General features: G+C 39.4%; 1 long non-coding RNA gene across 2 annotated transcripts in view; it reads left to right on the top strand.

Moving 5' to 3' along the window:
• Window positions 1–14122, top strand: part of LOC140504926 (uncharacterized) — a 290680-nt gene that overhangs the window by 268428 nt on the left and 8130 nt on the right. The window contains exons 7-8 of one of the 2 annotated variants that reach the window (XR_011967284.1): window positions 817–874; window positions 5077–7038. This is a non-coding gene — a long non-coding RNA (uncharacterized lncRNA). Of the gene's footprint in view, window positions 1–816; window positions 875–5076; window positions 7039–14122 lie in introns of those variants that run through there. The other variant, XR_011967283.1, reaches the window with a different exon arrangement.

The raw sequence follows: 14122 nt of genomic DNA, 5'->3' as shown, positions 1-14122 counted from the left end.
GTCCTGTGGTAACAGGTTAGTGATGACCAGCAGATATGGATACACTGGGAGCGGTAGTCACAACCTTCCACACAAGTGGGTCAGGCCATAGGGTTGTCTTCTCACTAGACTGAAGCAGCAGTGGGATTTAGCAGGCCCCTGGGTATCTGAGCAGCCTTTTTTATAAGGCTCTCACTGCTCATCTGCTGACATGAAAAACATGAAAAAAGGGGCCTGAAGAGGTGTCCTAAATTTTTTCTGCTTCCCCCAAACCTGGCCTGCTTATTGTAATAGGAGGAGGTCCCACCCTGTGGCTGAAACACAGAAAATATACAAAAACTTTTGTGAAGATGATTCCACTCACCATTGATACATAGAATATGTGCACACCTATGGACAACATGAAATCCAGCAGATCTGAAAGATGTACAGCTGTGTTGTGAGAGAACACAGCAGGTATCACATCCACATAGCAACACTAAGTGATACAAAAATGGCAAATGGGGACCAAATTGCTGGTCAGAGCTGTAGACATTTTTCTGGAGTGGCCATAGTAATAAGAAGCACCATAAAGCTGGCATATGGTTTGCAATCAAAACTAATATAATCAAACTGACCAAAGGTTTATCAATTTTATTGGTTTTTGCATAAAATCAACTCCTAGTTTTATTTATTAGTTCAATAGTTTTCTTAACTTCAATTTTATCAATCTCTTCTTTGGTTTTCAGTATTTCTAATTTGATACTTACTTGGGGATTTTAAATTTGTTCTTTTTCTAGTTTTTTCAGGTGCATGCCCAATTAATTGATCTTCTCTTTTTCTATTTTATTTATGTAGGCATTCGATAATATAAAACTTCTCCTAAGAACTGCTTTTGCAGCATCCCATAAATTTGGTAGGTTGTTTCATTATTATCATTCTCTTGAATGAAGTTACTAATTGTTTTTATGATGTGTTGTTTAACCCACTCATTCTTTAGGATTAGATTATTTAGTTTCCAATTACTTTTTGGTCTATCTTCCCATGGTCTCTTATTACACATAATTTTTATTGCCTTATGATCTGAGAAGGATGCATTGACTATCTCTGCCTTTCTAGACTGGAGTGTGAGGTTTATATGCCCTAGTACATGGTCAATTTTTGTATATGTGCCATGTACTGCTGAGAAAAGGTATATTCCTTTCTATCCCCATTCAATTTTCTCCAGAGATCTATCATATCTACATTATTCAGAGTTTCATTCACCTCCTTAACTTCTTTCTTGTTTATTTTGAGGTTAGACTCATCAGGTTTGGAAAGGGGGAGGCTGAGGTCCCCAGTAGTATAATTTTGCTGTCTATTCCTTCCTGTAACTCCCCTAACTTCTTCTCTAAGAATCTGGATGCTATACCGCTTGGAGCATACATGTTTAGTAATGATATTGATTCATCGTCTGTGGTGCCTTTTAGGAGGATATAGTTTTATTCCTTATGTCTTTTGATTAGGTCTATATCTGCTTTTGCTTTGTATTAGATTAGGATTGTTACCCCTACTTTTCCTACATCAGCTGAAGCATTATATATTCTGCTCCCTCCTTTTACCATTACAGTGTGTGTATCCTCCTATTTCAAATGTGTTTGCTTTAAACAATATATTGTTGGATTATAGTTTTTAATCCATTCTGCTATCCACCTCTGTTTTTTGGGAGAGTTTATTCCATTTACATTCACAGTTATGATTATTATCTGTCTTTCCCTTCATCCTCTTTCCCCCCTGCTTATACTTTTAGTTTTCCTTTCTCCCTTCCCTTCCACAATAGTTTTAATTTTTGATCACCACTTCCCTCAGTCTTCCCTCCCTTCTTTCAGCCCCCTCCCTTTTACTCCCGTTTTCCCTTACTACTTCTTCCCTACCTTTTAGCCTCCCCTCCCTTTTCTTTCCCACTTCCCCTCCTACTGCCTATAGAGCTAGTTAGATTTCTATATATAACTGAGTTTGTTGTTCCCTCCTTGAACCAAATCAGGTGAGAGTAAATCTCAAAGAGTGCTCATCTCCCTCCCCTCTTTCCCTTTACTGTAATACGTTTTTGTGTCTCTTCCTGTGATGTGATTTATGTTTTTTTGCCTCTTCCTTTTCACATCTCTTGTTACAATGCCTTTGCACCCTTAAATCACATTTTTTATCATCATATCATTTAATTTATGCCCACTCCCCTATTTATGTATATCCCTTTAAAACATCATAATAAATATACAGTTCTCAAGATTAACAAATATCATCTTCCTTTACAGGGATGTAAACAGTTTGTCCATATTGAATAACAAGCTTTTTCCCCATTTCCCTTTTTATGCCTCTCTTGAGACTTGTGTTTGAAGATCGAATTTTCTATTGAACTCTTGCTTTGCATCAGGAAAGTCTGGAAATCCCTTATTTCATTGAATGTCCATCTCCTTGCCTGAAATATTATGCTCAATTTTGCTGAGTAATTGATCCTTGGTTGTAGTCCCAGCTCCTTTGCCTTATGGAATATCATATTTCAATCCTTCTGATCTTTTTTTTAAAATATATTTATTTAACTTTTAACATTCATTTTCACAAAATTTTGGGTTCAAAATTTTCTCCCCATTTGTCCCCTCCCCCCACCCCAAAACATCAAGCATTCTGATTGCCCCTATCACCAATGTGCCCTCTCTTCTATCATCCCTCCCTTCCCTTGTCCCCATCTTCTCTTTTGTCCTGTAGGGCCAGATAACTTTCTATACCCCATTACCTGTATTTCTTATTTCCTAGTAGCAAGAACAGTACTCAACAGTTGTTTCTAAAACTTTGAGTTCCAACTTCTCTTCATCCCTCCCTCCCCACCCATTCTCTTGGGGAAGGCAAGCATTCAATACAGGCTATATATGTGTCGTTTTGCAAAAGACTTCCATAATAGTCGCGTTCTGTAAGACTAACTATATTTCCCTCCATCCTGTCCTGCCCCCCATTGCTTCTATTCTCTTTTTTGATCCTGTCCCTCCCCAAGAGTGTTGACTTCAGATTGCTCACTCCTCCCATTGCCCTCCCTTCCATCATCCCCCCAACCCTGCTTATCCCCTTCTCCTCCACTTTACTGTATTGTAAGATAGGTTTTCATACCAAAATGACTGTGCATTTTATTCCTTCCTTGAGTCAAATGTGATGAGAGTAAACTTCATGTTTTTCTCTCACCTCCCCTCTTTTTCCCTCCACTAAAAAGTCTTTTGCCTGCCTCTTTTATGAGAGATAATTTGCCCCATTCCATTTCTCCCTTTCTCCTCCCAATATATTTCTCTCTCACCCCTTAATTTCATTTTTTAAAGATATGATCCCATCCTGTGTATGTAATCCCACCAACTACCCAGATACTGAAAAGTTTCAAGAGTCACAAATATTGTCTTTCCATGTATGAATGTAAACATTTCAACTTTAGTAAAGTCCCTTATGAGTTCTCTTTGCTGTTTACCTTTTCATGCTTCTCTTCATTCTTGTGTTTCAAAGTCAAATTTTCTTTTCAGCTCTGGTCTTTTCATCAAGAATGCTTGAAAGTCCTTGATTTCATTGAAAGACCATTTTTTCCCCTGAAGTATTATACTGTTTTGCTGGGTAGGTGATTCTTGGTTTTAGTCCCAGTTCCTTTGACTTCTGGAATATCATATTCCCTGCCCTTCAATTTCTTAATGTATAAGCTGCTAGATCTTGTGTTATCCTGATTGTGTTTCCACAATACTTAAATTGTTTCTTTCTAGCTGCTTGCAATATTTTCTCCTTGACCAGGGAACTCTGGAATTTGGCCACAATGTTCCTAGCAGTTCTCTTTTTGGATCTCTTTTAGGTGGTGATCTGTGGATTCCTTGAATACTTATTTTGCTCTCTGGTTCTAGAATCTCAGGGCAGTTTTCCTTGATAATTTCATGAAAGATGATGTCTAGTCTCTTTTTTTGATCATGGCTTTCAGGTAGTCCCATAATTTTTAAATTGTCTCTCCTGGATCTATTTTCCAGGTCAGTTGTTTTTCCAATGAGATATTTCACATTATCTTCCATTTTTTCATTCTTTTTGTTTTGTTTTGTGATTTCTTGGTTTCTCATAAAGTCATTAGCCTCCATCTGTTCCATTCTAATTTTGAAAGAACTATTTCCTTCAGTGAGCTTTTGAACCTCCTTTTCCATTTGGCTAATTCTGCTTTTGAAAGCATTCTTCTCCTCATTGGCTTTTTGAAGCTCTTTTGCCTGTTGATTTAGCCTATTTTTCAAGGTGTTATTTTCTTCAACATTTTTTGGGTCTCCTTTAGCAAGGTGTTGACCTGCTTTTCATGCTTTTCTTGCATCTCTCTCATTTCTCTTCCCAGTTTTTCCTCCACCTCTCTTACTTGATTTTCAAAATCCTTTTTGAGCTCTTCCATGGCTTGAGCCCATGGAATATTTATTTTGGATGTGTGGGATACAGAAGCCTTGACTTCTGTGTCTTTACCTGATGGTAAGCATTGTTCTTCCTCATCTGAAAGGAAGGGAGGAGATATATGTTCACCAAGAAAGGAACCTTCTATGGTCTTATTTTTTTTCCCCTTTTCTGGGCATTTTCCCAGCCAGTGACTTGACTTCTGAGTGTCCTTTCTGCACCCACCATGCCTCCAGATCCACCCAGTCAGGGGTTGGGGGCTGAGATTCAAATGCTGCTTCCCAGCCTCAGGGCTTTCAGTGGGGGTGGGGCTGCTATTCAGTGTGAGATTAAGTTCAGGTGCTCAGGTGGGGACAGGGCCACCTCACGGGGCTCAGTACCCTCAGGGGGTTTATGCAGAGACCTTCAACAATGGATCCAAGCTCCTGCCTGCTTTGGGAGCCCCTGTCTGCTGCTGCCTCCACTGCTGCCTCTCGAGGGGGCCTGAGTTATGGGGGACACCCCACTCCCCTCTCAGCCAGCCAAAGAGACCCTCTCACTGACCTTGGGCACCTGTGGGTGGAAGGACCTGCGCGGCTGCTGGAGATTCTGTCCCTGAAGCCTGCTCAGATCTACTCCTCTAGGTGGCGCACAACCAAGGCAGGGCTGGGCTCTACTCTGGGTCTGGTGCATGATGGACCTTTTGTGTTGGTTTTTCAGGGCTCTCTGGAACAGAAATCTCCTCTGCTCCACTGTTCTGTGGCTTCTGCTGCTCCAGAATTTGTTGGGAGTTCTTCTTTACAGGTATTTTATGGGCTGTGGGTTCAGAGCTAGCATATGTGTATCTTTCTACTCCGCCATCTTGGCTCCTTCCCCCCCTCCCTCTGATCTTTTAATGTAGAAGCTGCAAGGTCCTATGTGATCCTGACTCTAGGTCCTCAATATTTCAATTATTTCTTTCTGGTTACCTGTAGTATTTTCTCCTTCACTTGATAGTTGTAGAATTTGGCAATGATATTCCTTAGTGTTTCAGGAGGTGTTTGGTGGATTCTTTTGATGACTATTTTGCCCTCTGCATGTAAGACCTCTGAGCAGTTTTCCTTGATGATTTCTTGAAAGGTATTGTACAGGTTCTTTTTATTCATTTTGGCTTTCTGGTAGACCAATAATTCTTAGATTTTTCTCTCCTGGATCTATTTTCCAGGTTAGTTGTTTTTCCAATGAGATATTTTACATTTTCTTCTATTTTTTCACTGTTTAGATTCTGTTTGACTGATCCTTGATGTCTTATAGAGTCATTAGCTTCTACTTGCCTAATTCTAATTTTTAATAGATTGCTTTTTTCAATTAACTTTTGCATCTCCTTTTCCATCTGTCCAATTGTTCCTGTCAAGGAGTTGTATTCTCCAGTTAGTTTTTGTCCTTCCTTTTCCATTTGTCTAATTTTCCTTTTAAATTCTTTCATGATTTCTTTTTTTCATATTTTAAAAATCATTGGCAGTTTTTGTTTTACTTTTCTAATCTGGCTTTTAAAATCCTTCTTGAGCTTTTCCAAGAATGCTCTTTGGGCTTCAGACCAGTTCACAGTCCCTTATGCAGTTTCAGATGGGAGTACAGTTTCAATGCTGACCACTTCAGTATCACGTTTTGGTCCTTGTCCTTTTCCGCATAGTAAGATTCTGTTTCTGGTTTGCTTCTTGCTCATGTTGATCATCCTTTTCCTGGCTTTTAAAGTGGATCTCTACTTCTGGGGCACAGGGAGTTCTATCCCCTCGTTCTTGTGCTTAGAACTTGAGGCTTTGCATATTGTGGCCTCTGGTTCTTTCAGATAGAAGCTAAAATGCTGCAGCTTATCTGGTGCTGAGCTGGCTGGTGTACCAAAGGATAGACCAGGTGAAGTCTTTCTGAGTTTTCCTGGAGTTACACTGGAGCTAGCTATATTAAGTGTGGGGGAGGGGTGGTCTGTCCACAGGAGGTGTCCTCTCTTGAGCTAGAGCATAGGCAAACTCAACAGTTGGTGAATCCCGTCTGCGCTAGTGTCTTCCTGATTCTCTGGCTATATTGAGGCATGAATGGGGTCCTGGTGTTGGTGATTACAGGCTACCTCCCCCCTCAAGCCTCAGGATCTCCTCCACATTCACTGAGGTGGAGTTGTCCCAGACAGTCCTACATTGGTTCTCTTCCGCCACAGCAAGAGGGACCCTGGCCCTTTGTGATTTTCCTAGCATCATGAGCTAAGAGACTTTTTACTCCTTTGGCTGATCCCACCGTTCCAGGTTTTTTCCTGGGGAAATATTCTCTGGGTTTTTCAAGGTCAACAATGGGAAAGGAATAGCATGTACAGATCACTCTGCCATCTTGGCTCCCAGAAGTTCAAGTAAGTGACTTACAGACATTTAATCTGCAGTCTGCATGAGTGGCTGCTGCAGTTCTGTAGTTCTCTCTTGCTCAGTTCCACTGGACTCCCATCCTGGGCTGATATGTTTGAGAATCTGCTGTGCTTCTTCAGACCATGTGGGCTTCCTTCTCAGTTTTGCTATGGCAGGGGTCTGTGCTAGTACAGCCTATGCTCTGTGTGCTACTCCAGCTTCATGCAACAGATCTTTCCTGTAGACTTTTTAGGCTTTCCTGGGTTAGAAATCTGCCACACTCTGTCTCCTACTGTATTCTACCACTCTAAAATTTGTTCAGATTTTCTTTTTAGAAGTATCTGAAGTAGTTTGTCTTACAGCTTAGATGAGTACTTGCTTACTCTGCCATCTTGTCTCTGCCCCCAAAACTAATCTAATCAACAAGTTTGTATGCCTACCAAAAGGAGTAAATGACAGACATTGCAATATGATTGTCACTTGAAGGAAAGCACCATGCCACCATCATCAGTATGCATATTCCCACCATGCAAATGATGGTTTAAATGAGGCTAATGAAAAAAATTATGACGACATGGTGACCTCATCATCAATCTGCAAAAAAAGTATAAACTTACAATTCTGGGTTCCTTTACCACCAGAGTATGTACAGACTACCCGATGTGGCAGCGAGTCCTTGGGAGGAATGGAGCTGGAAACAGCAACAGCAAAAGTCATTTTCTGCTGAAGACTTGTGCATCTCATGACCTTCTTATCACCAACACTGTCTTCCATTTACCTAAATGAAATAAAACTTCAAGGATGCACTCATGCAGCAAATATTTTGTATTTAATAAACTATGTCATTATAAGGAGAAGAAACAGACAGAATGTGAGAGTAAGGGAAGTGATTTGTGGTACACAGTACTGGGACAGTCATAGACTTATCTTTTTCAACCTAAACATTCACATTCAGCAAAAGCAATGGCTCCAGTGCCAGATGACTACCACAATACTCAATGTTAACATTAGAGCATTTTTCACTGCATGAACATTTTGTTGCTAACTTGGAAGGAATGCTGAGCCAACACATAGCTGACAACAGTTGAGCAGAAAAGGACTGGGCAGCTTTCAGAGAATTGGTGTACAGAGCCACATTTACTTATCTGAAGCATCAAGACTGGCTTGATAAAAATGCTGGGGAAATTCAGAAGTTGCTAAGCGAAGAAATTAGAACTCCACAGGGTTTGTCTCTAAGAAGACTGTGTTTAACTCCAACAAAAGTAAAGTGCAAGCTGAGCTTAGAGAAATGCAAGATTCTTGCCTCAGTAAAAAGGTAGATGAAATTTAGTTTTCTGATGATAGCCACAATCCAAAGTGCTTTTATGATGCCCTGAAGGCTATTTATCGGTCAAAGACCTATGGTATACTTCAACGACACAATGTTGATAGAGATACTTTGATAAGTGACAAGGACATGATTCTGGAGAGAGTGGCTAAATACTTCCATAGTGTTCTCAACAGACCATCATTAACCAATGCTAAAGTCATTTACTGTTTACCTGAAGTTGAAGTCAATCCCTTTCTAGCCAAACTTCCAAGTGAAGAAAAGGTTTTTAATGCCATTATAGGCTCCTCTCATATAGCAAAGTGCCTGGTACTGATTCTATTCCAGTGGAGATTCACAAGGCAGGAATTCCATCGCTCATATAAAAGCTGACTGAAATTTTCCAGGCCATATGAGAAGAGGAAGATTTTCCCCAGGAGCTCAAGGATGACTCCACTGTCTATCTCTATAAAGAAAAAAGAAATGGGTTATCCTGTGACAATCATGGGTGGAGGAGGAGGGTGTTTTCTCTCTTAGTCATTACTGGAAACATTCTTGCCAAAATTCTCCTTGATAGGTTGATCCTTCACCTGGAAGATGGTTATCTACCTAACAGCCAGTGTGGCTTTAGATAGGGCTGAGGAATGGTTGATTTGGCGTTTGCTGCCTTAAATAACAGAACAAATGCCAGGATCAGAGCAGAGGTTTGTACAAAATGTTCATCAATAGGACCAAAGTCTTTGATACTGTTAGTCATAAGCGCTTGTGGAAGATAATGGCAAAATTTGGTTACCTGGAGAAATTCATCAGTATAGTATGCCAGTTCTATACTGGCTGGCTTGTATGAGTTCTAGATAATGGGCAATGCTCACATGCTTTCCCACTCACCAGTAAAGTGAAGCAGACCTGTATGCCTACTCCTAGGTTTTTTAGTAGGATGTTTTCAGATGTCTTCAATGAGATTGAAAATCAAGGTCAACTACTACACTGATGTTAAGTTATTTCACTTAAAAAGGCTGCAAACCAAGACTCAAGTGGAGTGAGATTTGGTGTGTGACTTTTTGTTTGCAGATGATTGTACACTCAATACATTCTCTGAGGCTGAGATGAAACAGAGTTTAGATTGATTCTCTGCTATTTGTGTTAATTTTGGCCTAAGAATTAACACCAAGAAAACAGAGATTCTCTGCTAGCTAGCACTGCACCATCCATATGTAGAAACATTGATTAGAGTAGATGGAGAAATTTTGAATGCTGTGGATAACTTCACTTACCATGGAAGTAAACTTTCCAGGGATGTACACATAGATAATGATGCTGACACATGCATTTCCAGAGCTAGCTCAGTGTTTGGGAGGCTCTGGAGGAAAGTGTGGGAGAGAAGAGTTATTATGCAGCCTACCAAAGTGAAGGTCTACACAGCCATTGTGATGACCTCATTGTTGTATGCCTCTGAAACTGGGACAGTCTACAAGTGCCATGCTAGGAAAATGAATCTCTTCCATTTGAATCATCTTAGGAAAATTCTGAAGATCACCTGGAAAGATAAGATAAAAGACACTGAAGTTCTTTTTTGAGCTGAGCTGTCAAGTATTCAAACTCTGCTGCAGAGAATAAAACCCTGATGGGCTGGCCACATTGATAGAATGCTAAATGTGCATTTTCCTAAAATACTATTTTACAGAGAACTCACATGAGGCAAGTGCTCATATGGAAGTAGCATTACAAGGACACTGTCATAATACTCTTTTAAGAATTTTGGAATTAATTGTGAAACATTGGAGACCCTGGCATAGGACTGCCCAACATAGTATGCTGTGGTCTAGTGGTACTAGGAATACTGGAATTCAAGGTCAAAAGTCACAGGTCCTGCCTCGAAGGAATTTGGCCCAAGCCTTCTTTCAGTCAGAGATAAGGTTTATTTAAACACCAGTTGGAATAGGTGAGATTTTAAGAACTTTCAGTATTAGCCAGATTTTAAGAATCTGAGCTCTTGTGATACTTGTATTGACAAATGGGCCAGATTCTTAAGGAATCTGCATCTTGTGATGTCAATACAACCGGGCCAGACTCTTAAGAGCCTTTAACAGAGACAAGATGGACCTTTTATACAGTAAGGCTGTGGGAATATCTGGATACATCTAGGAGTTGCCAAATAATTTGGGGTTACTGGGAGGTAATAGAAGGGGTCTAGATGGAATTAAGGAGTGGAGGGCTAAGTGGGGCCAGGTGCAGACAATTAGAGCAATGAAAGAGCAGTTGAAAGGATTAACTGGGAAAGGTTAGATACCCCAGGTGAATGGCAGGGTCCTGGGCTGCATGGGAAAGTCCAGGGGCTTTTCCTTTTTGGGACCCAGATCCAAGGGCTCAGATCCCATCCCCATCATGCCTACATCAAAGAATTCACTGTACTCTATGAGCAAAGCAGAATTTCAGTACCTCAAAAGAAACATGCGATGTGCAAATTTAGAGATATTTCTACTCCAAATGTTTGTATGGACTATTTGTGCCCAACCTGTTATAAAACCTTCTGAGCTCATAGTGGTTTGATCATCCATGGTCAGAGACACTGTACCTTGACCCCAACATAGTGATGTCCTTTTGATCTTCCTCAAGAATGGACAACAACCAGCATCCATTCCTTAAAAGTTATCATATTACTTCTTAATTAGGAATCGTTTGTGAATTAATTATGAATCAATTATTAATGCTGATGATTTGTTTGGATCTATGTCCTACATTTTTGTTGAAGTTACTAATTGTTTCACTTGTGTTAACTTTGTTTCTTTTTTACCTATGTTTATTCCCTCAGTTTCTTTTCCTTGTCATTGCTATAGCCAACATTTCTAATATTATATCAAATAGCAGTAGTGATCATGAATAGCCTTGTTTCAACTTTGATTTTATTACAAAAAATTCTATTTTATCTCAGTCACATATAATGGAAGCTCTTGTTTTTATTCTAAATAAATACTAATGTGTATAAATAATTATCAATACATATACTTGTTCACAGTAAACTGTGCATGTATTATATACAGTCAGTTCTTAGTAACAGTAGTTATATAACATAAAGTCACCATGAACGCTGAATAAGCAAAATCTGAACCATTGCTCTGGATATACAGGGTTAGCTTCCAGTACAACATTTATTTTAGTAAAATCCTAGTCACAACATTTACTTTAGCACTTTTTGTAGTGGCCTCATGTACTGATTGGTGAATTCCCTTTTCCTTTTTCTGGATGTACCGCATAATTGATTCATTAACATTGAACTCAGTCAATGGAACTATAAGTCATGCCTGAATGAAGCCAATCTAACACACATATTTTCTCCATAAGGCACACTACAGCCTTCTTTGCTTAGAAACATTAGATAGCTCTTTAGCATTATGATTAGTAGCCATTTCAACGGTGAAATCACTCCCCCCATAAAAATGCAAAAAAAATGGCACTGAGTAGATCATGAAAAGTGCTGTTGTTCATCTTTTATTCTCAAAGAGAGAGAACCAATGACATCATCATGAGGGTGATGTCTTGACTGGCACATGAGTTAGTTTTGAGTGAAGCAGAGCTGCACAAAATTGGCAGCATTACTTTCTCCTCCAAGTTCGGTGGCAAGACAAAGGTCAAAAGGACTAGAGATGCATTCGGTGACTTTGACCTATGTAAATTAAGTCTTTCCCAGGTATCAGTTTATCTGAGGCCAAATTCATTCAGTGACTAAGGGCTAGGTTAGAACGAGACAAAAGGTGACCTAATTTATCATCATAAAGATGTCAATCTGGGAGGGGAAGTCTTTCAGAGTTTCTGACCAGAACAGAAAATGATTTATATTTACACTCATTTTAAGCTATTAGAATCTACACAATGAGAAACTTAGGCTTGGATTGAGCCTAATATTGGCTTTTCAGTGAAATGATTTGGGTTTAAAGGCAGGGTCAAGTAGCTCCATTTGAAACACAACTGGCCCTTTTAAAGCCTGTTTTTTTTTTTCAGAGCTTTATTTCAAGAAATCAAAAATGAAAACTATGCAGGACAAAAAATGAATTGTCCCAGCTTTTTGAAAAAAAATAATAGAAGGAGAAAAAGAAGGAGGAGAAGGAGGAGAACGAATGAATGAATGAATGAATGCTGCATTTCCCAACTCCTATTTGAATTGGCATTTTAGGTCATCAGAGGATAGTTACGACTATTCTCAGACCGCATGAAAAAGACAGTTAATACAAAAGCTTCTCCTAAAAACTTGGTTTATTCTTCCTCACAAATATACTTAGTATCCATGGGAAAAGTAAGTTTAAACTTAGACAGTAACAGTAGTGAGATGCACATGTGCCAGGCTGTGCTAAGCATAAGGGGAAAGAAAGGAAAAAGAGAGTCCCAGATCCCGAAGAGCTCACCATCTAAGAGGGTTAACAAAATGCAAAACAAGCTATTCTATGAAGAAGATAAATTGTAGATATTTTCAGAGGGAAGCACTAAGATTAAAAGGAATTGGAAAAAGTGTGTTGCAGAAGGTGGGAATTGAAAGAAGGCAGGGAAGCCTGGAGGTAGAGATGAGGAGGAAAAGAATTCCAGGAATGGGGGATAGTCAATGAAAATTCCTTGAGTCAAGATATAGAGTGTCATTTTGAAGAAGAGTAAGGAGGTTAGTGTCATTGGGTTGTGTTTTTGAGTTATTTTGTTTACTTTATTCATTTGAGAGGAGGAAGAGGAGTAGGTGGGAAAGAGTAAACTTAAACAATACTTTTTTTTATTTTATTTTTATTTTTGTTCATTTTAGTTTTCGACATTCATTTCCACAAATTTTGAGTTCCAAATTTTCTCCCCATCTCTCCCCTTGCCCTCCATAATGCCTTGCATTCTGATTACCCCTGCCCTCAATATGTCCCCCTTATATCACACCCCACTCTTCCCTTATCCCCATCTTCTCTCTTTTCTTGTAGGGCAAGATAGATTTTTGTACCCCATTACCTGTATTTCTTATTTCCCAGTTGTATGCAAAAACAATTCTCAACATTCGTTCCTAATACTTTGAATTCCAACTCCTCTCCCTTCCTCCCTTCCCACCTATCCCCACTGACAAGGCAAGCAATTCAATACAGGCTATATATGTGTCGTTTTGCAAAAGACTTCCATAAAAGTCATGTTGTGTAAGACTAACTATATTTCCCTCCATCCTATCCTGTCCCCCATTTATTCTATTCTCTCATTTGAACTTGTCCCTCCCCAAAAGTGTTTACTTCTATTTACTCCCTTCTCCCATTTGCCCTCTGTTCTATCATTCCCCCCCACCCTGCTTATCCGCTTCACCCCCACTTTCCTGTATTGTAAGATAGGTTTTCATACCAAATTGAAGGGGCATGTTATTCCCTCCTTAAGTCACGTGAAGAGAATAAGCTTCACTTTTTCCCTCTCACCTCCTCCCTTTTCTCCTCCATTGAAAAAGATTTTTCTTACCTCTTTTATGAGTGATAATTTGCCCCATTCCATTTCTCCCTTTCTCCTCGCAATATACTCCTCTCTCATCCCTTAATTTTATTTTTTTAGATATCCCTTCTTATTCAACTCAGCCTCTGCTGTCTTTGTGTGTGTGTGTGTGTGTGTGTGTGTGAGTGTGTGTGTGTGTGTGTGCGTATAATCCATCCAGCTACCCAAATACTGAGAAAAGTCTCAAGACTTACAAATATTATCTTTCTGTGTAGGAATGTAAACAGTTCAACTTTAGAAAGTCCTTTATGATTTCTCTTTCTTGTTTACTTTTTCATGCTTCTTTTGATTCTAGTGTTTGAAAGGCAAATTTTCTATTCAGCTCTGGTCTTTTCATCAAGAATGCTCAAAAGTTCTCTATATCATTGAATGACCATTTTTTCCCCTGAAGTATTATATTCAGTTTTGCTGGGTAGGTGATTCTTGGTTTTAATCCCAGTTCCTTTGACTTCTGGAATATCGTATTTCAAGCCCTTTGATCCCTTAATGTAAAAGCTGCCAGATTCTATGTTATCGTGATTGTATTTCCACAATGCTCAAATTGTTTCTTTTTAGCTGCTTGCAATATTTTCTCCTTGACCTGGGAACTCTGAAATTTGGC

Source organism: Notamacropus eugenii, chromosome 5 (genome assembly GCF_028372415.1).
Source record: "Notamacropus eugenii isolate mMacEug1 chromosome 5, mMacEug1.pri_v2, whole genome shotgun sequence".
Taxonomy (NCBI): Eukaryota; Metazoa; Chordata; class Mammalia; order Diprotodontia; family Macropodidae; genus Notamacropus; species Notamacropus eugenii.
The sequence above is the reverse complement of the archived record's forward strand: the minus strand, read 5'-3'. Positions and strand labels throughout refer to the sequence as shown.